The sequence below is a fragment of the Ylistrum balloti genome, unplaced genomic scaffold, assembly GCF_031769215.1.
Source record: "Ylistrum balloti isolate Yb309-2 unplaced genomic scaffold, AGI_CSIRO_Ybal_v1 Utg371138, whole genome shotgun sequence".
In the NCBI taxonomy this organism is placed as follows: Eukaryota; Metazoa; Mollusca; class Bivalvia; order Pectinida; family Pectinidae; genus Ylistrum; species Ylistrum balloti.
The window spans coordinates 129,506-157,044 of NW_026782624.1; the positions used below are offsets into that span (position 1 = coordinate 129,506).

Genomic DNA, 27,539 nt, shown 5'->3' on the forward strand with positions numbered 1-27,539 from the left:
GTTAAATCTTAAGAACATGGTTGTTTGATAATAAGACATAACTTGTTACACCCCCCACCCTCCTAATCTAAACCTATTACGGAATTAATGTATTAAAGGATTCACAAGACATTTCGGAAACAAGCTTTTCATTTCAAAAGTGGTCAAGGGTGACCTTTGACCTTTATCCGATGAGCTCTAAAATCTTATCTGACCTGAAAATTTTGACAGAATACCAAACATGAATCTGATGTATTGGCTTGCATACAAAATTTCATCATCAATTTTCAAATCTATAAAGACACGTACAGGTACACAACTACTTTAACTAAAAATAAAATGAGCTCTGAAATCTTTATTCTTTTCTATAACCTGAAAATTTTGACGGAATACCAGATATGGATCCTATGTATTGGTTTACATGCAAATTTCATCATCAATTTTCATGAAACTCATCAAGAGGATTTCATGACACTGACAGGTACAAAACCATTTTAATTGGAAGTTAAATGAACAACCATTTCTAGCAGAAACACATCTGTTGTTTTATTTGAAGTCTGACAAGTTATATTTACAACACACCCTTGATTAACAAACCTTCGCCTTACACATGTAAAACACAACTCAAGTCTAGAACAACAAAGGTATTGACAGAAAATTGTTAGTTAAGAAATTGAAATACGGCCAAATGATTGTAATAAACCCTCTAGCATTTGTTTGATCATGACGCTGACTCCTTCAAAGTTTATATACCTAAAGCTCAAATCAGATGCCACCCAACAGAACAACATAACATATATATACCACACAAACTATCCCTCACTCCTCAAGCTTCCCTGTGACCCTAAAAACAGCTACCAAACATACCTCACTCCTCAAGCTTCCCTCTGGCCCTAAAAACAGCTACCAAACATCCCTCACTCCTCAAGCTTCCCTGTGACCCTAAAAACAGCTACCAAACATCCCTCACTCCTCAAGCTTCCCTCTGGCCCTAAAAACAGCTACCAAACATCCCTCACTCCTCAAGCTTCCCTGTGACCCTAAAAACAGCTACCAAACATCCCTCACTCCTCAAGCTTCCCTCTGGCCCTAAAAACAGCTACCAAACATCCCTCACTCCTCAAGCTTCCCTCTGGCCCTAAAAACAGCTACCAAACATCCCTCACTCCTCAAGCTTCCCTCTGGCCCTAAAAACAGCTACCAAACATCCCTCACTCCTCAAGCTTCCCTCTGGCCCTAAAAACAGCTACCAAACATCCCTCACTCCTCAAGCTTCCCTCTGGCCCTAAAAACAGCTACCAAACATCCCTCACTCCTCAACCTTCCCTCTAGCCCTAAAAACAGCTACCACACATTCCTGACACTTAAAGCTGCCTTCTGACTCCCAAAACCTACCAAACATCCCTCAAACCCCAAGCTTCCCTCTGATAATGAACAACAGCTACAAGTATCCCTCATACCTAAAGTTTCCCTCAGCTATTGAACAGCAGCCTATCAAACATAAGCAAGTATCTGGTGGAAGCCAAAAATTCATGCCACAACCTTTTTCAAACCTTTATTACTAGGCAACTTCTTTCAAGAACTTTTTGTAGAGGTCGAAAAAGACCTTTCTCAAGGTCATGTACTTTTAACAGTGGGGAAACATATTATCAGCTTGGTAAAAATTCCCACAGTAGGGTGGTTACATTTGAACTTTAAAAGTATGATAGAAATATATTCATGTGTTCTTGGGAGTCATAAAACAGTTGAAAAACATTACCAGCTAATATATAAATCCACATTAAGGTTTCTACAATATCTGATGTTTTACACTTTCTGTGTGTTTTGATGCCAATTAATTTGCTGATTCTCAACAGGTCTTCATATTCTGACAAAGTCCATCATTTGCCTTTTAACAGTCCCTGAATGATAGTGTTCCCTCCCTTCAAATTTTGGCTGTGAAATTGTAACAGAGATCCCAAGCCAAATAAGGAAAACTTTCACTGGTTTTAATGATTAAAAATGTTTTGTCCCTTTTGGAGTGCATATCTGTATTTACTCTTATTAATACAAGTGTTAGCATGGACATTGAGTCTCCAAGCTCTACCAATAGTTATACTGACATACAGAGCGTTCTTTCTACTGAATGTCTAATTATACTTCATATCAGTGTTATTTCATCTTCAAATTTAGGAATTATGTAAGAGATGCATTTCTCTAAGTAATTAATGATATGGAATACTAAATGGCGTTTTCATGTAGTTTTCAAGGTTACCGACCACTGGATACAACAAGGACAAAAGTAAATCAAACGCTTTTCAAGGTCTTGCTGCAAAATACAGAGATTCATTCTGATCAAAGCCAATAGAGTCTGGCCAAGCCAAAAGCTGAATTTACAATCTTAGTAATTTTTCTATGCATGCTCCCAAGAGCCAGCTCATATTTTGAAAAGTTTGTAGGCACTAAGTTAATAATACAACATTTCCTTATATTATCTATCCAAGCACTTTCTTCATTTAAAACTAAAGTTGTATGTTTTTCCGTCATTTCATCACGTTAATGTAAGAATTTTTTTTAACTTCCAATTCAACAGTACAAGGGAAATTCAATTCAATTACCACCAACAAAAAAGTTAGTACAAACAGTATAAAAACTGCAGTATTTTACATATCTGTTGGAAATTACAAAGATAGGAAAACAACAAAACATCATACTGACACAGAATTTTCTTTTTAACTCTTGTTTCCAACTGCATGTTTTCCATTTTATTGATTTTTAGATATGAATGCTAGCAATCTAATTATATATGACATTTCCTGCATGGCAACCAGGATCAAACCAGTAGAACCTACTAGTTAAAAGATTCAGTCACACTGGAAGATTTCGGCCACTTTTTTCAAAATGCTATATAAAATTGTCATGGCAGAAATTCCACTACTGTCGAAGATTTCTGTGATATGTAAACCACTTATACTGTGGTGAAAGGAATGAATTTCTGAGTAAGGCAAAAGGGATGAATTTCTGAGTATGGTGAAAGGGATGAATTTCTGAATGTGGTGAAAGGGATGAATTTCTGAATGTGGTGAAAGGGATGAATTTCTGAGTAAGGCAAAAGGGATGAATTTCTGAGTATGATGAAAGGGATGAATTTCTGAGTATGATGAAAGGGATGAATTTCTGAATGTAGTGAAAGGGATGAATTTTAGCCTTTTCTTTACCTCCCTTAAGGCATTAAACCCAGTGTATATGGAAGAGTGATCGATTCAGCCAGGTCCCAGTCCATCATGCCTGTCATAAATGATCCAAACATTCTATTCTATACCAAAGAAATGTCAAGCTAAAGCTCAGAACAGGAAGGGCTCTGCATTGTGTCAGACTCTAAAGCTGAGTGTTATATATTGATTTTGAAATTTTGTTTACTGAATTAGAACACAATAATCTGTGCTTGTGAAATACAAATAAATATTTCTAAATTTGACCTTTGCCCTTGGCCTTGTGACCATGACATGTACTTGAACAACTTCTCATTTTATTATGTCATAACAACAAATTTCTCAGTAAAATATTTCATCAAGATCTTTGACCTCTGAACATGAAAGCAATTGAGAGCAAGCACTTTCTGAGTAGAAGTAATTGGTTGGAGTGTAATCAAAAACAGTTCTGAAGATATTTTGCAAAACACTATTTATAGTAACTGTGACCTAGATCTTTGACCTGTGGACCCAAAATTCACTTCTATGCCGGCACTTCCTTTGAAGAGGCATCTGATATAGTAAGTAATAAGTGAAACTGCCTCACAAAACTTGAGATATTGGGCCAAAAAAAGACGGACAGACAGACAACCAGATGGACAAACTAATTAATATAGGGCCACTAAATTATGAACCTGAAATTTGACATCCAGCCTTTTGATGTTTATGTTTTGCTGTGGATATATGAATAATCAATTCAGGCATAAAGTGTCAACTTCCTGAGATAATTTTCTTGTTTTTGTACTTGACAACAAGAGGTTGAACCTTATGACTTCCAAACTTCAGGCAAGTTCACACAACATCCAAACTCTAGTATCAATTCATAATATCCAAATTCTAGGTGAGAACTTATGACCTCCGAACTCTAGACAAGAACTTATGACCTCTGAACTCTAGGCATGAACCTATGACCTCCGAACTCTAGGCTTAAATCCATGGACTCAGAGCCCTATAAGTATACAACTATGAATCTTTAAAACTCTAGCCAGACTCACTGAGCTGCAGGTTGTTTGGCAGCCATTGGACAGTTGTGTTTTTTGTGGGATAGGTCTCCAACACTTGCCAAATTTTAATGATGAAGAAAGCATTTGCTAACACAATGTTGACATAGAATCATGGAACATGTAATTTGATAGTAATGAAGGGCCTATTTGTGTTCTGATATCATTGCCTGTAATGTACATTAGGACTGCAGTAAATTTAACACCACAGACATATACATATCATCACATGACAACCTGTTTAGTTCCCAAGGCAGCAGTTCTACTGCAGTGTAACCTCCAGTTTTACTGACAGAGCTTACCTATCATCAACCATTGTAAATCTAATTTGAACTGCTTTACTCCTCAAAGACCTAGATTTTAACTACGAATCAGAATATGGGAGTCTGAACTCCTAAATAGAAACAGGCAACACAGAATCCTACAAAGTGATGTTGAGCAACAAGTCTTTTAAACACTGATATCTCAGTTTATCTAGGAGAAAAAGTAGACAGCTGTTTCTGGAATTTTTAACTGAACTCTGTATTGTAAGATAATTTTCCGCATGCCATCAACTAGCGTTCAACATTTACACAAATATACAAACTACACAGTGAGTTTGACATGGATAATCATGATACATGATGAGGTGACCTTGACACATCATTACATAGAAACCCTGACTGTCAGACTTAGAGTTGCCTCTGATACGATAACTGAACCTAGAGCTGGTCACACCAGGGTTCAATTAAAGGGCTCCAGACCTAACATCAAACTGTGGCTATTTCAAACACAACACCAATACATTTTAGAGCCACTAAAACACACCTTAATGATAAACATGGATCTCTCTAGCCACACCACACACTCTGGAGGTGGTCTACATAATATCTGGAGTATCAATGGACAGTCCAAAGAGCCTTGACCTACATAACCTCTGGAGTATCAATGGACAGTCCAAAGAGCCTTGACCTACATAACCTCTGGAGTATCAATGGACAGTCCAAAGAGCCTTGACCTACATAACCTCTGGAGTATCAATGGACAGTCCAAAGAGCCTTGACCTACATAACCTCTAGAGTATCAATGGACAGTCCAAAGAGCCTTGACCTACATAACCTCTGGAGTATCAATGAACAGTCCAAAGAGCCTTGACCTACATAACATCTGGAGTATCAATGGACAGTCCAAAGAGCCTTGACCTACATAACCTCTGGAGTATCAATGGACAGTCCAAAGAGCCTTGACCTACATAACCTCTGGAGTATCAATGAACAGTCCAAAGAGCCTTGACCTACATAACCTCTAGAGTATCAATGGACAGTCCAAAGAGCCTTGACCTACATAACCTCTGGAGTATCAATGGACAGTCCAAAGAGCCTTGACCTACATAACCTTTGGAGTATCAATGGACAGTCCAAAGAGCCTTGACCTACATAACCTCTGGAGTATCAATGGACAGCCAACAAAGCGTTGGTCTACATAACTTCAGGTACACCTGAGGTGCGTGATTCGATCTTTACCCCACAATCTTGAATCCACAATGGTTAGTGTTTCTAAGGAAGCTGAGAAATAGACCCCTTTATACTGAAGTAACTTTGTCCAATACACTTAACCCTAATTCCTGAATGGTATACAACTCGTCTTCATTATGTTGTTGAATGAGGTAGCTACCTGTCACTACAAGGAGACCCGTCTCAGGATGTTTCTAGCTGTTCATGGAGCAATAAATGAACCAAACAAACATGAAGTACACAAAGTGTACTCTACATATTCTCAATAAAATCTCATAAAACAATAAAGCAACAGCTGTTTATAATTATAGCCTTAACTGGTCCAGCACATCTAGAGGAGTAGTATTGACAATACTCACCTCCACAAACTGAGATAAATGTATCAACAATCTGATTTATATCTTATTGGTGGGTGTATGTAGTCATCACAGACAGTTCAAAACTCTTGTCCATACATATTTGGGTATTTATAATTTTTATTTATTTAAGTGTTCACTGTACGCTGTTCACTGTATATCTACAATTTTCATTTTTGTAAGTGTACACTGTACAATAAGTGTATTCATAATTTTTATTTTTGTAAGTGTACACTTAACAATATGTATTTTTATAATTTTTATTTTTATAAGTGTACACTGTACAATATGTATATCTATAATTTTTATTTTTGTATGTGTACACTGTACAATATGTGTATTTGATTTGATTATTATTGTTGATGATGATGATGATGATTGACAAAACAACAATACCTACTTTGTCTGCATGAACCAGATCTGATGTCAATCAACAAAGCAATTATATACACCAGAACGGGAAATCTCATATGCTAGCCAAAGCTAGATTTTTCTGTCTTGTTCAATCTGTCTGCAACCTTTATGTATTTGGCACTATGTGATATCGCAACTAAAATGACATCATATACAACTGTATTTCTGATCAGTTTCTACAAAGAGAGATAATCTAATCAAAATTAAAGAATTCAAAATTGAAACTAGCGGTGAAAGATTTATGCAAATTAAACACAATAATGTTTTGAATGAGAGTGTGTTAAATGTCAGCCCTTGACTGAACGTCGCAATATTTCCTACGTAGTGAGAATTTTTATGGTTCCAATAGCTACCCAAAAAAAACGTCATGACTGCTGGATAATGTTGTCTGTCATCTAACAGAGAAGTGAAGTTAACAGCTACCATAATGTTATCTATATGTCTGTACTAATAACACCAGAACTGTCCTAACCTCTGTTTAACCAATCAGGATGCTTATTATACCTCTAGCAAGGACATGGAAACCAGATGTGAATACTGCATTAAAACAAGTGTAATGTCTGTGGATGCACATGTATTACTCATGTGACCACACACATCTGATCCGAGTCTCTTGCTGCTGTGAAAACTGAGATACGGCCTTGACAATGAATCAGCCATATACACCCTGACAAATCTTGGTCATCTTGCATGTCCTTCATATACACTCAATATACAGAATTACACCACAGACATAATGTGTACTGCAATACTTGACATCAGTATTACAATAATGATCTCTTTAATAAAATATACATCTTGTCAAATGACAAAACATAAACCTTTATGAAAAATAATTTTATTATAGAATGCATACTATAAAATACTGTAAATCACTTTAATTTTGCCACAATCAAATCTAAACAGATAACCCTTGTTGGGTAAATTAGTGCATTGATAAATTCACTCATCCACTCTGTCATATACAAAAACATATAGAAACTACAAGTTAATTGATTCAATTTCAGCACAAGACTTTCAGCATGAGAAGTGCTCAAATAAAATTACAGTTACAGTAATCAGAAAGTGTATTTTCAAGCATTAGGGAAGGCTTCAGAAGCATTGATACCTTGTCTGGATAACCAAATAAGTATCAGTAGGGACATCAACTGCCAGGGTGATATGGGGACAGGTGTCAGGTGGGATGCCAACTGCCAGGGTGATATGGGGACAGGTGTCAGGTGGGATGCCAACAGCCAGGGTGATATGGGGACAGGTGTCAGGTGGGACATCAACAGCCAGGGTGATATGGGGACAGGTGTCAGATGGGACATTAACAGCAAGGGTGATATGGGGACCGGAGCCAAGAGGGACTTTAAGAATGGAAACCATTTAAATAAAGGAAGAACAAGCAGACAAAAAAGAAAAGATCAAGAACTAAACTGTTTTATTGAGAACAACAGATCTATTTAATGTCCTCTTGGTAGAAGAAACTGAGCAGATCCACTTTTAGTTACCCCCTCTGATCATATAATGGAATACAACACTGTGTTCTTGGACTGTCCAGTGTCCCCTTTAACAGAAGGTATCAGAGAAACCATCGCTGGTGGTACTCCACAATAAGCTGTCTCTTACAGTGACCATACAGTGCACATGATCTTTCCTTTATCCTGCAGGGATCAGATTATAAAAGATGATACACAAGTAACAAATAAAGCTCTGAAGTCTCTCTCTTATTATCATGTACTTGATTCCTGAACTGTTACCAAAGAGTACAATGTGTATATGTTACATCAGTGATTTAGTACAAAAAAATCTCATCATTTCTTATGTGTAACGTAGTTTAACCTTTCCATTGCACCAATGAAAGAAAGGCTATTACAGGAGGGTTATGTTTGTCAATCAACAGGCAATAACATTACCCCATAGGAACTGGTGATTTGATAACTATGGTGGTATCGTCTCTACGGTTTTTGTGATGGCATTCGTCAGTTGTATATTGATGTAACATTCCCTGCTGGTAAATACACCATCACACTATATGCCAAGTCAATCATCATCTAATCATTAAAGTTATACCTGTAACCACCTCCATTTTACATAACTCTGATATCTTAGCTGTTTATATACAATTCCAAATACCTTACACTATACTTCTGTTAGTTAGTCTAAACACCCATCAATTAGACCAAACACCCATCAATTAGTTCAAACACCCATCAACTAGTCAGAACACCCATCAATTAGTCTAAACACCCATCAATTAGTCTAATCACCCATCAATTAGTCCAAACACCCATCAATTAGTCCAAACACCCATCAATTAGTCCAAACACCCTTCAACTAGTCAGAACACCCATCAATTAGTCCAAACACCCATCAATTAGTCCAAACACCCTTCAACTAGTCAGAACACCCATCAATTAGACCAAACACCCATCAATTAGTTCAAACACCCATCAACTAGTCAGAACACCCATCAATTAGTTCAAACACCCATCAACTAGTCAGAACACCCATCAATTAGTCCAAACACCCATCAATTAGTCCAAACACCCTTCAACTAGTCAGAACACCCATCAATTAGTCCAAACACCCATCAATTAGTCCAAACACCCTTCAACTAGTCAGAACACCCATCAATTAGACCAAACACCCATCAATTAGTTCAAACACCCATCAACTAGTCAGAACACCCATCAATTAGTTCAAACACCCATCAACTAGTCAGAACACCCATCAATTAGTCCAAACACCCATCAATTAGTCCAAACACCCTTCAACTAGTCAGAACACCCATCAACTAGTCAGAACACCCTTCAATTAGTCCAAACACCCATCAATTAGTCCAAACACCCTTCAACTAGTCAGAACACCCATCAATTAGTCCAAACACCCATCAACTAGTCCAAACACCCATCAATTAGTCCAAACACCCAAACACCCATCAAATAGTCCAAAAACCCTTCAACTAGTCAGAACACACATCAATTAGTCCAAACACCCTTCAACTAGTCAGAACACCCATCAATTAGTCCAAACACCCATCAATTAGTCCAAACACCCATCAATTAGTCCAAACACCCTTCAACTAGTCAGAACACCCATCAATTAGTCCAAACACCCATCAATTAGTCAGAACACCCATCAATTAGTCCAAACACCCATCAATTAGTCCAAACACCTTTCAACTAGTCAGAACACCCATCAATTAGTCCAAACACCCTTCAACTAGTCCAAACACCCATCAATTAGTCCAAACACCCTTCAACTAGTCCAAACACCCATCAATTAGTCCAAACACCCATCAACTAGTCAGAACACCCATCAACTAGTCCAAACACCCATCAATTAGTCCAAACACCCATCAACTAGTCCAAACACCCATCAATTAGTCAAAACACCCTTCAACTAGTCCAAACACCCATCAATTAGTCAGAACACCCATCAATTAGTCCAAACACCCTTCAACTAGTCAGAACACCCATCAATTAGTCCAAACACCCTTCAATTAGTCCAAACCCCCATCAATTAGTCCAAACACCCATCAATTAGTCCAAACACCCATCAATTAGTCCAAACACCCATCAACTAGTCCAAACACCCATCAATTAGTCCAAACACCCATCAACTAGTCAGAACACCCATCAACTAGTCCAAACACCCATCAATTAGTCCAAACACCCATCAACTAGTCCAAACACCCATCAATTAGTCAAAACACCCTTCAACTAGTCCAAACACCCTTCAATTAGTCAGAACACCCATCAATTAGTCCAAACACCCTTCAACTAGTCCAAACACCCATCAATTAGTCCAAACACCCATCAACTAGTCAGAACACCCATCAACTAGTCCAAACACCCATCAATTAGTCCAAACACCCATCAACTAGTCCAAACACCCATCAATTAGTCCAAACACCCATCAACTAGTCAGAACACCCTTCAACTAGTCCAAACACCCATCAATTAGTCCAAACACCCATCAACTAGTCCAAACATCCATCAATTAGTCCAAACACCCTTCAACTAGTCAGAACACCCATCAATTAGTCCAAACACCCTTCAACTAGTCCAAACACCTTTCAACAAGTCAGAACACCCTTAAACAATTCCGAACACCCACCAATTAGACCAAACACCCATCAACTAGTCCAAACACCCATCAATTAGTCAAAACACACATCAATTAGTCCAGACACCCATCAATTAGTCCAAAAGCCCATCAATTAGTCAAAACACACATCAATTAGTCCAGACACCCATCAATCAGTCCACATCTATTAGTCCAAACACCCATCAATTAGTCCAAACATCCTTCAACTAGTCCAAAAACTTTCAACCAGTCCAAACACCCTTTAGCAAGCACAAACCTGCTCTTCAACAAGAACAATCCCTCTTTAACACCCTTTAGCAAGCACAAACCTGCTCTTCAACAAGAACAATCCCTCTTTAACAAGAACAAACCTTGTTCAACTAATATAAACTAATTCAAATGGCACTGAATCCCTTTTCAACAAAAATGGTGACAAAAAATTCCAACAACTCCAACACTTACATTTTGTTGTAAATTATACACTTACTCATTCTACATTTAGTTTGATAAATAAAATTGTCCATTTTCTCAAAAAAAGAATATAACATATGTTTCTCTCAGCACTGTGTAATTCAATCTAAGTAGCATAAGTAATTGTGGAACAAAATAACTTTTTCATTAACCAAACTTATCAAACTGTCTGTCTCTATATAAAAACTTCATTTAACTTCAACACAGGACATTCACACTGAAATATATTGGAACTAAATTTGAGTAGCAGGGTTAGAAATTGCAGTTGAGAAGTGGATGAATATGTGAATGCTTTTTGCAGACAACAGATAAAAGTAATTAGTGTTTATGCCTACATCACAGGTACATGTGGTGCAGCCCCTCATGCAATACATTTTTTAACTAGGCTCAGTTGTTCTGCCGAATAAGTTAACTTCTGTCACTCACAAAGTTTGCCAAGTACAGCAACACATGGAATCTGAAGAGCATATGAGAACATATAGTCTCTGGATGAAGCTTACTAAACACTATGTTTGTATTTATCAGTTGGTAATGAAAACATCTGCTGACATCAATAACTTTAAAACAAACATGGTTTAAATGATAAAAAACATCAAACTTTATTAAGATGTAACATTGAAGAGAGTAAATAACAAGAGATCCCAGAAGGATTTGGCATCCACTATTGTTTGATTTTTATTCAATCTTTAAGAGTTGGATATTTCTCCTTCTTTTCTGTTCTTTCCTCTCTTCTTGTTCTTTGGTATAACAAATTGGAAAATATCTCAAGCAATTGTAATAATAATTTTTAACCATCAAATCCAAGATAGTCACCCATTAGCAATCTGATTAGTCCCAAAATCACCAGATCACAAAAAGGGACCATGAGGAAGGTACATACAGAATTGAAGAAAGGTCTATCCAGCATTTTTCAAAGTATAGTGATAACAACTTTTAATATCAAAAATCCAAGATGGCCACCTGTCTGCGATTTTGGTTTCCTGATCAATCCTGAGATCAGAACGGCACAAAGGACCAAGAAAAACCTGTAGATGAAACTTGAGTGAGATATCTCCAGTACTACTCAAGAAAAAAGTAATAACAAGAACTGTTTACAGTCTGATGTAGAACCACAGCCATTGGTCAGTTTTAATAGGACACCTGTATAATACAAGAACCTCTGTACTTTGACATACTGTTGGTGGGTACAATACAGGAGACTGGTATGATCAGGGACATTACCGAGATATACATGCATAACAACACTTGTTTTATCAACTCCCTGTGGCTTGCTGTTTCCAGTAAATATCTCTTGTTTACATATAGTTTCTTAAAACATTTGGTTTATGTAAAGATTAATCATATTGTTAGTGTAATCTAAATTTTGACTTCTGACCTCTTTTATGAAGACAGATATTTCCTAATTACCAAGTAGAGGTAATTGAATTTTCCTGTTCTATTTTATGAATGATCATCAAAATTTAGAACAACTACAGAGAATATTGAGTGACACATAACAGATATGGTCAACCAATCTTACATTTCGGGTGTTAAACTACCAGTTTTACAAGCATTAGTTAAGATTTCAAACAAAACAAGGCCAGACCTTTCCATGATTCAGTTCCTTTACAGAGATCTGACCCAAAATTAATTTTTGTAATAAGAAGGTCAGATATCAAAATATAGGTCACAGTGATCCAATTTCTACAGATGCCATACTCCTATGAATTTTCAGTCTACTTTGCTAGCAATGATTACTGTGATGACTCTCTGACTGAAGTGATCTGTTACCATGTGGAGCAGACAGAGCAACAGATGGAGAACCTATTAAAATATTAACTAACATACAACACCGTTATTGTCTTTATTCAGTTCCATCCAATTTTACATCCAAACTTTCGTCAAGAGCATGTGCCATTTCCTGATTGGTTACAGACAGTTAATCCTATTCCAATGTCATACCTGTAAAAACTGATACTTTATTGCTATAAATTGTTGGGTTCTCAAGCCTGCAATCTACTGACTGTTGAGCAGAACAGCTAACAATCTGATTGGCTATTACGTACACAGATATAACGTATAGCGGGTTACTTTAACAGGTCAAAATTTTCATGATTTTCTTTTAAAAACACCAAATATTCTTTAAATGAATTAAAAATACAAAATCTGGATGTGAAAGGACATCAAATAAACATAAATATGATTACTTAATGGATTAAATTTCCTTCATCATGTTAATGTCCAAACGTAACAAAGATAGTTCACTACATTGATTTAAGTGATAAAGACGATATCAATGAAAATCACCTTTGACCTCTCTTACACCAACGTCCATTTGAATGTTTTCTCACTACCTATACCCATTCTGATGGAGCTCATTTATCAGTTTTACAAGTTAGAGGAAAATGCAGAGAATACACAAGTTTGGTTCATTTTCTCGGGTAAAAAAAGCATTTGTATCTCAGAAAATTTACTAATTTGCTAGGTATTTGACATAATTTTCCTCCTAAAAATACCATATCAATATCAAACCCACTTTGCTGTGAGATATGTAACACACATTAATCTTTGAAATGTTTTTTTTTATCCACATAACGTATATCATGAGTATTATATCCATGTGCACGATATTAGAAAGTGTATTGGATAATATTTATTACCAGTCATTTAAAAACATTTTAAAAATGATACTATCTTTTTTATTTTTGACTTTTCTGTAGATTTTTTTAGTGTGTTTTGCTCATTTCTTCTTTTACATGTAAAATACTGTTTTTTAGTCGGAAATTAAACTGATGACATGATGATGACTTACCAGGCAGGAATAAAGAAATGATATTGATAAACACCACTAGAAAATTCCCTGCTTCAGCTGCTGTAGGAGTGCACAGAGGATGAGGCCTATAGCTTTCTGATTCAATAATACAATTAGTATCTACACTACACTTACTAAAGGCAGTTTGGAATAAAATAGAAACGGGCAGTGTGCAAAACTCCACCAACAGAAATCATAGTGCAGTGTGCAAACATTTTTCCTGACCCTCCTAACATAGAAAATTCCTAAATTATGATAGAAGTGACTAAGAGGTTATATATACAGGAGTTAGTCGAGGGAGGGGGTGGCAGTCAGGGGCATCAACAACATTCACACACAGCTGCAATGTTTTAATTTCCATTTTCTAAGAGCATCCTCCTCCTCCTCATCACCTGGTTCTGTTGTAGAAATGTGCCATTTTTTGCTACATCTCAAGCCTTCCATTATATCATGCTACCTATTATTTTTTTATGTGTGTCAGAAATCAGAACTAACAAATGACTAAACACTTTCACCGATGACTAAAACAGCTATATAAAACTAGACATTTTCTAATCTATTGACACATTTAATTTTATCAGTTTAAATGAGGAATTAAATTTTTAAATTAAGATTATTTTTGTCAAAATGTAAATTTTACTACATGTCAACAACATAACTTTGTTTTCTCTTTAACATTCATTTTGATAATGATAGAATTACAAGGTCAGATCCACAGTTCTAAGGACATGTCATGTTTAAGTACAACTTTTCTTTAAAACAATTAGTTTATATTAAAACTGCAAGTAGTGACAAAAATTCAAAAATCGCTCACCAAGCAAAAGCGTATTTCCCCATTTTACCAAACAAATGTGCATATTTTGCAAATTTGCACCAATTATGGCCACTGTTTATGTCTACAAAACAAACTTGCTTTGCGTCAGAAGCATTCCTGTGAAGTATAAGAATAGCTGGTCTGATCAGCAGGTGTGTGTTATCTTACCAAGCTATAGGTAGGTTGTACAGTACTCTTGTTGTAGATGTTTGGGTTGGGAGAAATCATCAAAATATATCTTTCATCAGACAGGCATTCTGTCTACAAATGTGAACAACAAACGTGTTTCTACAGTAATAAATATTAGTCTACTGCAGACGAGGGATACTACTTCTGGCGTCTACTGTAGAAAATGTTTCAGAACCTTGGTCTGCACACACTCAACATTCATCAGCAAACTCTATTTATATATCTACCACTACAATACTTCATATATTACATAGAAATAGATTTGATTGATTGATTGATGGATTGAATGTGCTTCAACACGTACAGGCATTAACATGAAAAGAATCAAGTGTCAAACTTAGAAAAAGTCTATCTACTTATAACCCTATAGATCAGGTGTGAACTTGATGCTATAATACTTGCGGGTGTATATGAACAAAATCTGTAGAAAGGTTCTCAAGATTTGTCATTGATTCCAAACAGGACTTGTCACATTGTGGCAGACTCGGGCGGACAGACATGAGTAAGACTCTTCAATGCTTCACCCTTCCCTCCCCCTACCCTCTAACAAATTAAGCAGGAATTATAAAAAAAGGAACTGTAGAGGGGAGCAAGGTACAGCCATAACAAAATTTATTACATATCACTGAAGAACAAGACAGCATAAATTGGCTTCATGTTTAATACAAACTAGTCCCACTTATATATCAGCACAGAATAAATTTATCTAAAGGAGCTTTTCAAATTTTATCACATTCACATTTTGTTTTCAAAAATTTAATGACAGTAAAACTGAATATTTTCATGCTTGCATTCTTGGGTAACACACTTTATCTCCATTACTTATGATAACATATGATGGGTCTTCAGCATGGTGTTCAGTGAGGTAGATATAACTGCTACAAGTAGACCTTGACTGCTTGCTGCTGATATCTCAATAAACAAACAATTCTACAACAAAATGTTCCTTCCATAAAGAAATAACATTTCCAACTTAAAGAGATTAGGATGCTTCTAATTTATGTTTTGTAGAATAAATGACAGCAGCTTTACAGTACCACACCTTCAGTGGAGCAGGCAAGATGCCTATTGGTATACTATAAAATGGTTTCATATAAAGATAGTGTAAGTGTGGAAATGGTGAGATTGATTTCCTTTAGCTAACTTTTCATTATCTCGTGAATCACCAGAAGAGATCTTAACTGTCAGTGTGACTCCTTTATTTTCTGTTTGACAACTCACAAGTCATTTATCTCGGAAATCTTTGATGGAATTGTGGAAATCAATGGAAAAAGTGATAAAATGATCAATGACAGCCCTAGAAACAGTATCGAGAAAATTGACTCCCCTAAACACTTAATCACAACTTTGTCTTTCCCTTAAATTAAAATAATTCAATTATTTCTAACTATATCACAGACCTGGAGGATTCCATCTTAGATGAAAAATCAATGGACTGTAACTAAACAGATATACAAATGTTTGATGTCACAGCTTATTGCTTATGTCCTTAGCTGAATGTCACAATTAAACTTATAAAAAAAAATGAAAATTTTATAAATTATTGCAGTATCAGTGTACTACTTTGATTCAAGCACAATAGCTAGGTTTTTTTGTTTTTTTGTTTTTTTAAATTTCACTTAAAAATATTGAAGTTTTGCTTCTTGTAAAAAAAATTTATCTTGTCTAGGAAGTATGTAGAAAAGTTGATGGAAAAAAAATTGCTTTAATATCTTAGAAAGGAAATTTCCAGTATGCAGTTTTTATTCTAGTTTTCAGACCCTGAGTGGTTCTAGGGATAGTTACATGTATTATGTTTACACTGTAAATCACACTAAGTTGACTTGAAATTAACACTCAACATCCTTGTAAGTAATAACCACTTGTATCACAACAGTTTCTCTATCTTAACACTTAACACTGGAAAGTACTCCTTTCTGTAAGGGAAGCCACATCAACCCTAGAGTTTGATTTGAGATTCTCAAACATGTACAGATTCTTTATTTTAAATGTGATTTTCAGAAACAATTACAATGTATGATGTTAAAGGAGACCTTCTTTTGTTAACCGAGCTTGCTGTTTGATGTCAATATACTACAGGTGCTGTGGACTGGTAGACTGGCTCCTGTCCCTAGAATATCAAAGTATCAATAAAATTGGGCTTAACTTAGGTCTCCTCGATATGTCTGATTCTAAAGTTTTAAACCAGAAGATAAGCTAGCAGAGAAATTCTTAACAAAAAAAGAGAAGGGTTTGGTAGTCCACAAATAAGAGTGTAAAGTTGATTTCACCAAAATTTCAATGTAAAAGGTATGCACTTTTCCATTATTCCATCTTCTAATATAGAAAATACAAACACCATGAAAATGAAAACTGTTAAGGTATAAACTGCCCAAAACATTTCAGATCATTCCTGAAGCCAGTGAACACAATTTGGTGTGAAAGCTTAACAACTGTATCATTATTGATACCAAATATGGCATCCTTGAAATCTTACAGCAGTACACATACAGACAGATTTTAGAATCTTAACTCTTAGAGCTATAACTTGGAGACGGCTTGAAAATATGTTTAAAACATATTCACATGATGTAAAGAATATGCTGACATGAGATTTAGCCTGGGAATGAAGAACTGTACTTAATAGTCCCTCGAAATCCCAAAAGACCTTGAACATTCAGGCAACAAACAATTTATATTCATGTATACAAAGCTGACTGGGAGCAAGCGTGTTACATGGCTGTTATCCTGACATGTTAGATATTGTATGATTTACCTTGTTACTGAATCTACTATGTTATAAAAATTTAAGCATGCTTATGATCAAAACTCTTGGTATTGAATTATAATGTCCTATTCATATGCTGCCCTCCATAAAAAATGACTCTGATTTGACTGAAGAATTTTATTTTACAGATGCAAAATGGATGAAACTATTCAAGAAAAATACAAGATGTAAAACACTGTACAACAGCTCAGCAAAAGGTTAACAGATTCCACAGCGAGGAAATATCTTTAAAAATCAATTCTCACCTATATGGTAACTTTAACTAAATGATTGCACAAAAAGAACATAATAAAACTGTCAAAAACCAAGATGACCGCCTGTTCGCCATTCGTTTTCGGTATTTTTGTTTGTCATTGTTGTAATATCAAAAATGCACAAATAGTGGCCAAGCTGATCCGTTAAATGATATTTGAGAATTATCTTCTGGTATCTATTAAGAAATAGTAATAATCAACTTTTAACAATTAAAATCCAAGATGGCCAATGTTTCTTATCAGACTCAAAATCAACAAGAGATCCCAAAAGGATCTTAGCGCCCACCATTGTTTGATCTTTATGTGCTCTATGAAAGCTGAATCTTTTCCGTTCTTTTCTCTTCTCTTCTCTGTTTATGCTCTTAATGATAAGATATTTGAACATTCCTCTTCAGAAATAGCAACGATAATCTTTACCTGGCAATCCAAACTGGCCACCTGCAAACCATTTTGGTTCTTCTGACCAGTCCCAAAATCAAATGAGCACAAGGAGAGACCAAAGGGAACATACATATGAAATTTGAGAGATATCCATTCAGTACTTCTTAAAAGTAAGCATTAACAATCTTTACTAGGCAAAATCCAAGATGCTGCCACAAACTTTCAAGGTCAAAATCTAAGATGTCCGTCTGTCGGATATTTTGTTTTTCTGATCAGTCCCAAATTTACATGGGCCCTACTAGGGACCAAGGGGAACTCCATATGAAATTTGAGAAAGATCCATCCAGTACTTGTCAATAAATAGCAATAACAAAAATTGTTTATGGACGGATGGATGCTTGGACAGACCACGGACACCTGGACTGACATACCAAAGATCAAGGACCATAGAATAATGGTGATTAACATACACAGTGTATTAAAGCCCCACATTTTCATGATTTTAGAGTATTCTTCTAGCTAATTATAAGGAGGTAAACCAAATCTGATGATAGACTTTCAGTAAACCTTTCACTACAGACTTTTTGCACTGTTTATTGACATGTGTCATCTGTACATTAACACACCCCACAGTCTGCTATAGACTCCACTACTCAAGAGAAACCCATCATCAACACTAAAAATTACCAAAAGCTAACAACTTATGACAGCTCAGTAAAATTCCTAAATTCATGTATGCTTTTATAAGCACTGTTTCAATATAATTATTTTCTTTTTTTATTCATTGCAAATTTTCTACATATCAACTTCCAGATGAAATAATAACGTAGGATCTACAGCAACAAACATGTGCCATAGTGAGTCTTCTTACAATGACTTTCCAGCATATATACAGCTCTGTAGGCTATAGCAGTCATCAGAATAAAGGATCTGTCTCATAATGTTAAACAAAAACCGTTTGCTTTGAACACTACTGAAGATGACACCCCTATTAACAATACTGAAATCAACGGTTCCTATAGCCAGGAACCAACAGCTTATAATGAGGCACTCTTCAATACAATCACCTACCTTTGCAAAATATATAATACATTAAGCTTACACTCCTATCTTGTTTAACTGTAACAGAAGTCAGTATCTATGATACAATCTCCTACCTGTATTTTACAGTTCAATCCTGAATTCCAGCAGTAACAGTGTGGGAGTATAAACTAATGGATCTTCTAACTGAAGTCAGACTCAATCATATATATTACACTCTTCTGCTGGCCATTTGTATTGATTTACAAATTGTCAAAAGGCCCAATGCACCTGATGATCGTAATATTGTCTGGATGATTATTATGGCTATATAATTTTTGTGACAAAATCAACACACCTTGGACTAACAGATAAAGCAGGGCTGTGAAATACAGGACATAGCAGGAATGGGACAAACAGAACATAGCAGAATTAGGACATATAGGACACAGCAGGATTAGGACATACAGAACACAGAAGGGCTAGGACATACAGGACAAAGCAGGATTATGACACACAGAACACAGAAGGGCTAGGACATACAGGACACAGAAGGGCTAGGACATACAGGACAAAGCAGGATTATGACATACAGAACACAGTAGGGCTAGGACATACAGGACAAAGCAGAATTATGACACACAGAACACAGAAGGGCTAGGACATACAGGACACAGTAGGGCTAGGACATACAGGACAAAGCAGGATTATGACATACAGAACACAGTAGGGCTAGGACATACAGGACAAAGCAGAATTATGACACACAGAACACAGAAGGGCTAGGACATACAGGACACAGTAGGGCTAGGACGTACAGGACACAGTAGGGCTAGGACATACAGGACAGAGAAGGGCTAGGACATACAGGACACCGTAGGGCTAGGATATACAGGACACAGTAGGGCTAGGACATACAGGACACAGTAGGGCTATGACATACAGGACACAGTAGGGCTAAGACAAACAGGACACAGCAGGATTAGGACATACAGGACACAGTAGGGCTAGGACATACAGGACACCGTAGGGCTAGGACATACAGGACACAGTAGGATTAGGACATACAGGACACAGTAGGGCTAGGACATACAGGACACAGTAGGGCTAGAGCATACAGGACACAGTAGTGCTAGGATATACAGGACACAGTAGGGCTGAGTAATACAGGACACAGCAGGGCTGGGTCATACATGACACAACAGGGCTAGGACATACAGGACACAGTAGGGCTAGGACATACAGGACACCACAGGCCTGGGTCATACAAGAAAACCGCAGGGCTAGGACACAGTAGGGCTAGGACATACAGGACACAGCAGGATTAGGACATACAGGACACAGTAGGGCTAGGACATACAGGACACAGTAGGGCTATGATATACAGGACACAGTAGTGCTAGGATATACAGGACACAGCAGGATTCGGACATACAGGATACAGTAGGGCTAGGGCATACAGGACACAGTAGTGCTAGGATAAACAGGACACAGAAGGATTAGGACATACAGGACACAGTAGGGCTAGGACATACAGGCCATAGTAGGGCTAGGACATACAGGACACAGCAGGGCTGGGTCATACAGGACACAGTAGGGCTAGGACATACAGGACACAGTAGTGCTAGGATATACAGGACACAGTAGGGCTGAGTAATACAGGACACAGCAGGGCTGGGTCATACAGGAGACCACAGGGCTAGGACATACAGGACACAGTAGGGCTACGATATACAGGACACAGCAGGATTAGGACATACAGGACACAGTAGGGCTAGGATATACAGGACACAGAAGGATTAGGACATACAGGACACACTAGGGCAAGGACATACAGGCCATAGTAGGGCTAGGACATACAGGACACAGCAGGGCTGGGTCATACAGGACACAGAGGGGCTGGGTCATACAGGACACAGCAGGATTAGGACATACAGGACACAGTTGGGCTGGGACATTACGGGAACAACAGGGTTGGTATATACAAGACACTGCATTCTGGGTTGGGATAAATAGGGCAAAGCAGGGTTGGGAGAGAGGGAGAGAGAAAGAAAGAGAAAAAGAGTGAAGAAAAAAGAGGAGGGGGATCTATAGACAGACAGGTAGAGGGGGAGAAGAAATTCAAACAGGCAGGGACATAAACGTCACATATCGCAGTAAGTCCTCCCTTAAAATACCTTAAAAACATTAATCAAGAACATAAAGGCTTATTGAAACACTCAGAACTATCAACAGGAAATACCTCCTTTATATAAACAGTGTGAGTCACACATGAACATTTACAGTATAAGATTATAAAGGAGAAAGCTAAATAAAGAGGGAGGGATATGATCATATGTATATAGATAAAAGAAACATGTCCCAGACATAACAATACTATAACATGTCCCTATACAGAAAGATACCCTATACAGAGAGATAAGACCCTATACAGAGAGATACCACAACACGTCCCTCTACAGAAAGATACCCTATACAGAGAGATACCAGCAACACGTCCCTATACAGAATTATATCCTTTACAGAGAGATATGACCCTATACAGAGAGATATGACAAGATGTCTCTATACAGAAATATACAGGCAACACGTCCCTATACAGAAATATACAGGCAATACGTCCCTATACAGAAAGATACAGGCAACACATCCCTATACAGAAAGATAGGACAAGATGTTCCTTTACAGAAAGATACAGGCAACAAGTCCCTATACAGAAATATACAGGCAACACGTCCCTATACAGAAATATACAGTCAATATGTCCCTATACAGAAATATACAGGCAATACGTCCCTATACAGAAAGATACAGGCAACACATCCCTATACAGAAAGATAGGACAAGATGTCCCTTTACAAAAAGATACAGGCAACAAGTCCCTATACAGAAATATACAGGCAACACGTCCCTATACAGAAATATACAGGCAATATGTCCCTATACAGAAAGATACAGGCAACACATCCCTATACAGAAATATACAGGCAACACGTCCCTATACAGAAATATACAGGCAATATGTCCCTATACAGAAAGATACAGGCAACACATCCCTATACAGAAAGATACAGGCAACATGTCCCTATACAGAGAGATACCAGCAAGACGTTCCTATACAGAAATATACACTATACAGAGGAGATACGTCAAGATATCCCTAAACAGAAAGATACAGGCAACATGTCCCTATACAGAAAGATACGACAAGATGTCTCTTTTAAAGAAAGATACAGAAAAAAAATTGTCCCTATAGATACAGATAACATATCCCTTTACACAAAGATACAGGGAACATGTTCCTTTAAACAAAAATAGAGGGACATGTTCCTATACATAAAAAAACAGGTAACATGTCCCTTTAAATAAAGACACAGGCAACTTGTCCCTTTGAATAAAGATACAGGCAACTTGTCCCTTTAAATAAAGATACAGGCAACTTGTCCCTTTAAATAAAGATACAGGCAACTTGTCCCTTTAAATAAAGATACAGGCAACTTGTCCCTTTAAATAAAGATACAGGCAACATGTCCCTTTAAATGAGGACACAGGCAACTTGTCCCTTTAAATAAAGATACAGGCAACTTGTCCCTTTGAATAAAGATACAGGCAACTTGTCCCTTTAAATAAAGATACAGGCAACTTGTCCCTTTAAATAAAGATACAGGCAACTTGTCCCTTAAAATAAAGATACAGGCAACTTGTCCTTTTAGATAAAGATACAGGCAACTTTTCCCTTTGAATAAAGATACAGGCAATTTGTCCCTTTAAATAAAGATACAGGCAACATGTCCCTTTAAATAAAAAACAGGCAACTTGTCCCTTTAAATAAAGATACAGGCAACTTGTCCCTTTGAATAAAAATAAAGATAAAGACACAGGCAACTTGTCCCTTTAAATAAAGATACAGGCAACTTGTCCCTTTAAATAAAGATACAGGCAACTTGTCCCTTTTAATAAAGACACAGGGATCATGCCACTTTACAGAAAGATTATGAACAGGGACGATATCCCTAAATTCAAATTTCACATTCTATTAACAGAAAAACAGTTAAAGACAGGAAAACCAGTTACACTAAACGTAGGGCCCATCTAATTAATTTGATTTGGGATGAGCTTTCTGTGTATTCTGGTTTCCCCACCATACTCAATACATATTAACACATCTAGACAAACCCATACAAACTAGCATAAAACTTCATCCAGTCTAACTAAATGTTGACACAGAAAATGACCAAAATCTCACCAGCTTTGTGTGACTATTACAGATAACTTGGTAAATAACAGAACTGCGTTGTACAATAGAATGCCTGAGACAGTGTATATGTCAATCATATTTACCTGAGAAGAGATGATAAAAATCCTTGTGAGTTTCTCCTTCTTGTGTTTATACTCTGTAAGGACACATGAACACTTTAATGACTCATTGAAAAAACGGCAGACTATCGGTGAGGGAAGGGAAAAAGGTCCCCGAGATGTCAAGCTAGCTGGTTAAGTTACAGCGTAATCTACATTTTATAAACACCAACATCACATCCTGTAAATAACTTGTACATGTCGATGGAATTCACCAGTCAACCCTTCACCTCTCTTTAAAGATGCCTGCTTCTTAAAATAATTTTTAATTGATATGATTTATTTCCCTTCTATGATTGAGACAGCCACAGGCACACCGTTCATTCCTACATTGATGGCTTCTTAAGGAGAGTCAAAATTAATTTCGCTTTAAATTGGATAAAAAGTTTTTTAGGGCATATTTTAAATATGCAAATAAATTTCATGAAAATGATTATCATTTAATCAAATTGTCCAAAAAAATAAAAAAAAAATAACCCATTCAACTATTTCTTTATGCATGTACAGTACTTGAAAACATAATCATTTCATAAACATAAGCACATCCTTTATAAAGGGGAATAACTTTTGTAAAAGGATAGAAATGAAGTATCTGTCACATGTATGATTACAACTTGTATGATTAATTATGAGTAATCTATGTGTTTGGGAAAATAGTTTTAATAGCTATACATATTTGATTTCAGAAGATTAACTTGTATTTCTTTGAATAATGCACAAAGATTCATCTGAAGTTGTCTGGTCTGTTTGGCCAAAGATACACAGTACTCTCCATTACCAATACTACAAGGTACTCTCCATTACCAATAATACACAGTACTCTCCATTACCAATAATACACAGTACTCTCCATTACCAATACTACAAGGTACTCTCCATTACCAATAATACACAGTACTCTCCATTACCAATACTACAAGGTACTCTCCATTACCAATAATACACAGTACTCTCCATTACCAATAATACACAGTACTCTCCATTACCAATAATACACAGTACTCTCCGTTACCAATACTACACTGTACTGTCCATTACCAATGATACACTGTACTGTCCATTACCAATGATACACTGTACTGTCCATTACCAATAATACACAGTACTCTCCATTACCAATAATACACTGTACTCTCCATTACCAATAATACACAGTACTCTCCGTTACCAATACTACACTGTACTCTCCATTACCAATGATACACAGTACTCTCCGTTACCAATACTACACTGTACTCTCCATTACCAATGATACACTGTACTGTCCATTACCAATAATACACAGTACTCTCCGTTACCAATACTACACTGTACTCTCCATTACCAATAATACACAGTACTCTCCATTACCAATAATACACACTCTCCTTTACCAATAATACTCCAAGTGAGTAGGTTTTAATCAATTACTACAACACTGATGATTCACAATACATTTCATTTGTCATATGAAATTATTCCTGTGAACACATCTGTTTCCAGGTTAGCTACAGTCACCTTAATGACAAATTTCATAAATGGGACTTAAATACACAGGCTGTATCTGACTTAGTAGGGAAGAAAGTTTACATACCTGTTTTCTATCTGGACGTCTTAATTGTGATCATGGTGACCACTGTAGGTAAAAATCTTTATAGCTTTTATGTGTACAATAACTAAACATCAAGACAACACACCTGGGAAGGAACACCGCACCTTACATACTATTGACACAGGAGTGCCGTCAGTCATCACAGACACCTGTTGTTTACTCGCCTGTTTTAATTGATGTTGATAAATTGATTACTAAATATGAAGAGATGATTCCTGTGTATTACTGGTGATCACTGTCTTTATTGTATTGTTTTCTTTATCTTCAGAACCAACTGATCAACTTCATACATTTTGCAGTGACATTCCTACAGAAGAACAATGTTCAAGATTTTGTTCTATTTCCTATACTGGGCTCTGACTCTCCTGCCCCCAGGTTGCCACCGTTTATACAAAACTAATTTCCCTTCACCCAAAAATGCTTCAGATCAAATTTCGGCAGAATCCTGCAAAAAAGAAAGATTTCTGAAGAATTTGCAAAATTTCCCCTATAGGGCACTATCTCTCTGACCTGGAAGGGGGAGAGGGAAAAGAGAGACCCATCATTGAAACAATATCTGTTTCACTTCATCCAAGGATGCTTCTGATCAAATTTGGTCAAACTCCATTTAAAAAGGTACTTTAGCAATGCTTTATGTCTGCCTATTAATGAATCACTCCTGTTGGAACGACACCCTTTTCACTTAATGCCATGGTGATAATATTAGTCTATTATAATATTGATTTTACCAGTTTTTAAAATTGGTTTCAAAGGATACCAGTTAGGTTAATGTACCAAGTATCTTGTGTTCCACACAGGGTGTCCTGTTTGACAGTTTTTGTTGTTTATGCAGTATAAACACCATGATAATGATTTATAAATTATAAATATCAACAGTTTGTCTAGACAATATAATAATACAATATATACACATTCATGCGACTATTTTTCTCTATACAAATTTAGAGTAAATTGAAATCTATACGATTCAGGTAGACATACCTGTGTCTAAGTAAACAATGGATAAACAAACTATTGTTTCAATATCAAACAAAATAAGAAATAAAATTACAGCTTAAAAAAAAAAGAAAAAATAGACTTCAAAATTTAACAGACAAACAGGTAAAAGTTTTGCATTCTGAAGGTGACATAAGCACCAAGGAATTTTTTCATGAGGTAATAACTTTGTGGTTGGGAAGCCAGAGGGTCAAGCTACCTTACTAGAGACATAGTAGCTATGGTTACTACATTTATTGATGTCACATATAATGACTGGGAAATCCGTAACAACGCTGTTATGTCCTGACAACCAGGACCATGGACATTCTATCACACTTTGTCAGCTTGGTTATCAACAAATGGATAGTTTACAAGCTCAGGTACAAAACATAAAAATACAAACTCTCTTCAAATAATTGATTAGCGTAAGCCACAAATATTCATATTGTGAATAGTTCACTGTTTATGAAAGACGTGTACATAATTTCATACCAGTTTAATCAGTTTCTCCAAAATTTCATGTTTCTTCATTCAAAATGGTTTTGCTAAGTTTTGTTGGATATATTGTTCAATGAACAGCCAGGGTCATTTTGAGGCACAGAGTCCCCTAGTGGTACCTGGTGTTTTGCCCAGGGACACAACCACATCAGCGCACAAGATTCTGATCTATGCTTCCTGAGAAACACATACTGCCATAAGGTCAAAAGCATCAAACCACACTTGAGATATTTCCCCCTCCCTCACCTTCTCCTACCCCAGGCTTGAGTTAGGAGATATAACTAATATAGATATATTTATCAAATCTAGTTGCTGTTGTAATACTTTCAGACAAACTGATCCATGTACAACTATTTCATATTGTTGTATGCCTCAAAGGAACAATTCTGTGTATCAATGTGGCTGCCTTTTAAAGTACCTTATTAGAAAGGAAATTATGCTAATGATTCTGATGAAAATAATGACATTTTAGCACAACAATTTCTAAAATGTTGCAGAATGTTTTGAAGTTACCACAATAAAAAAATAAATCATTTTGATAATGCACAAGCATTACTGATATATCTCAGTGGTTGATTTTATGGTCAATCTCTTACCTCATTCATGTCAACATGAGTTATCTCCCTTCCCCCAAAGGTTAAAAAAGTCACAAATATGAAATAGCTAGTTTCTACAACATAAATTCTTTCTCTTGTCCACAAAGACAAAATTTGTTGCACATGAAGCAGACAAAAAAAAAAAAAAAAAATGATGACAAATTTGGAATAAACAAAGTTCACAGATCCATATTTGATTTGCTACCACATCAATCTCAACTGCATTTTAACTACATTGTTAAAAAAGGACCTCCCAAAGCCAAGAGGAAAGTCTGCCATTTGG

At 36.5% G+C, this 27,539-nt stretch overlaps 1 protein-coding gene and 1 long non-coding RNA gene across 3 annotated transcripts in view; one reads left to right on the plus strand and one right to left on the minus strand.

The window, feature by feature from the left end:
* Positions 1 to 13,920, minus strand: part of LOC132561018 (four and a half LIM domains protein 2-like) — a 55,188-nt gene extending 41,268 nt beyond the window's left edge. For both annotated transcript variants that reach the window (XM_060225735.1, XM_060225734.1), the window contains exon 1: positions 13,813 to 13,920. The gene's annotated coding sequence lies outside the window, so the exon portion shown is untranslated. The remainder of the gene's footprint in view (positions 1 to 13,812) is intronic.
* Positions 1 to 17,890, plus strand: part of LOC132561021 (uncharacterized) — a 29,905-nt gene extending 12,015 nt beyond the window's left edge. The window contains exon 2 of the long non-coding RNA XR_009554680.1: positions 17,711 to 17,890. This is a non-coding gene — a long non-coding RNA (uncharacterized LOC132561021). The remainder of the gene's footprint in view (positions 1 to 17,710) is intronic.
* Positions 17,891 to 27,539: the final 9,649 nt, after the last annotated feature.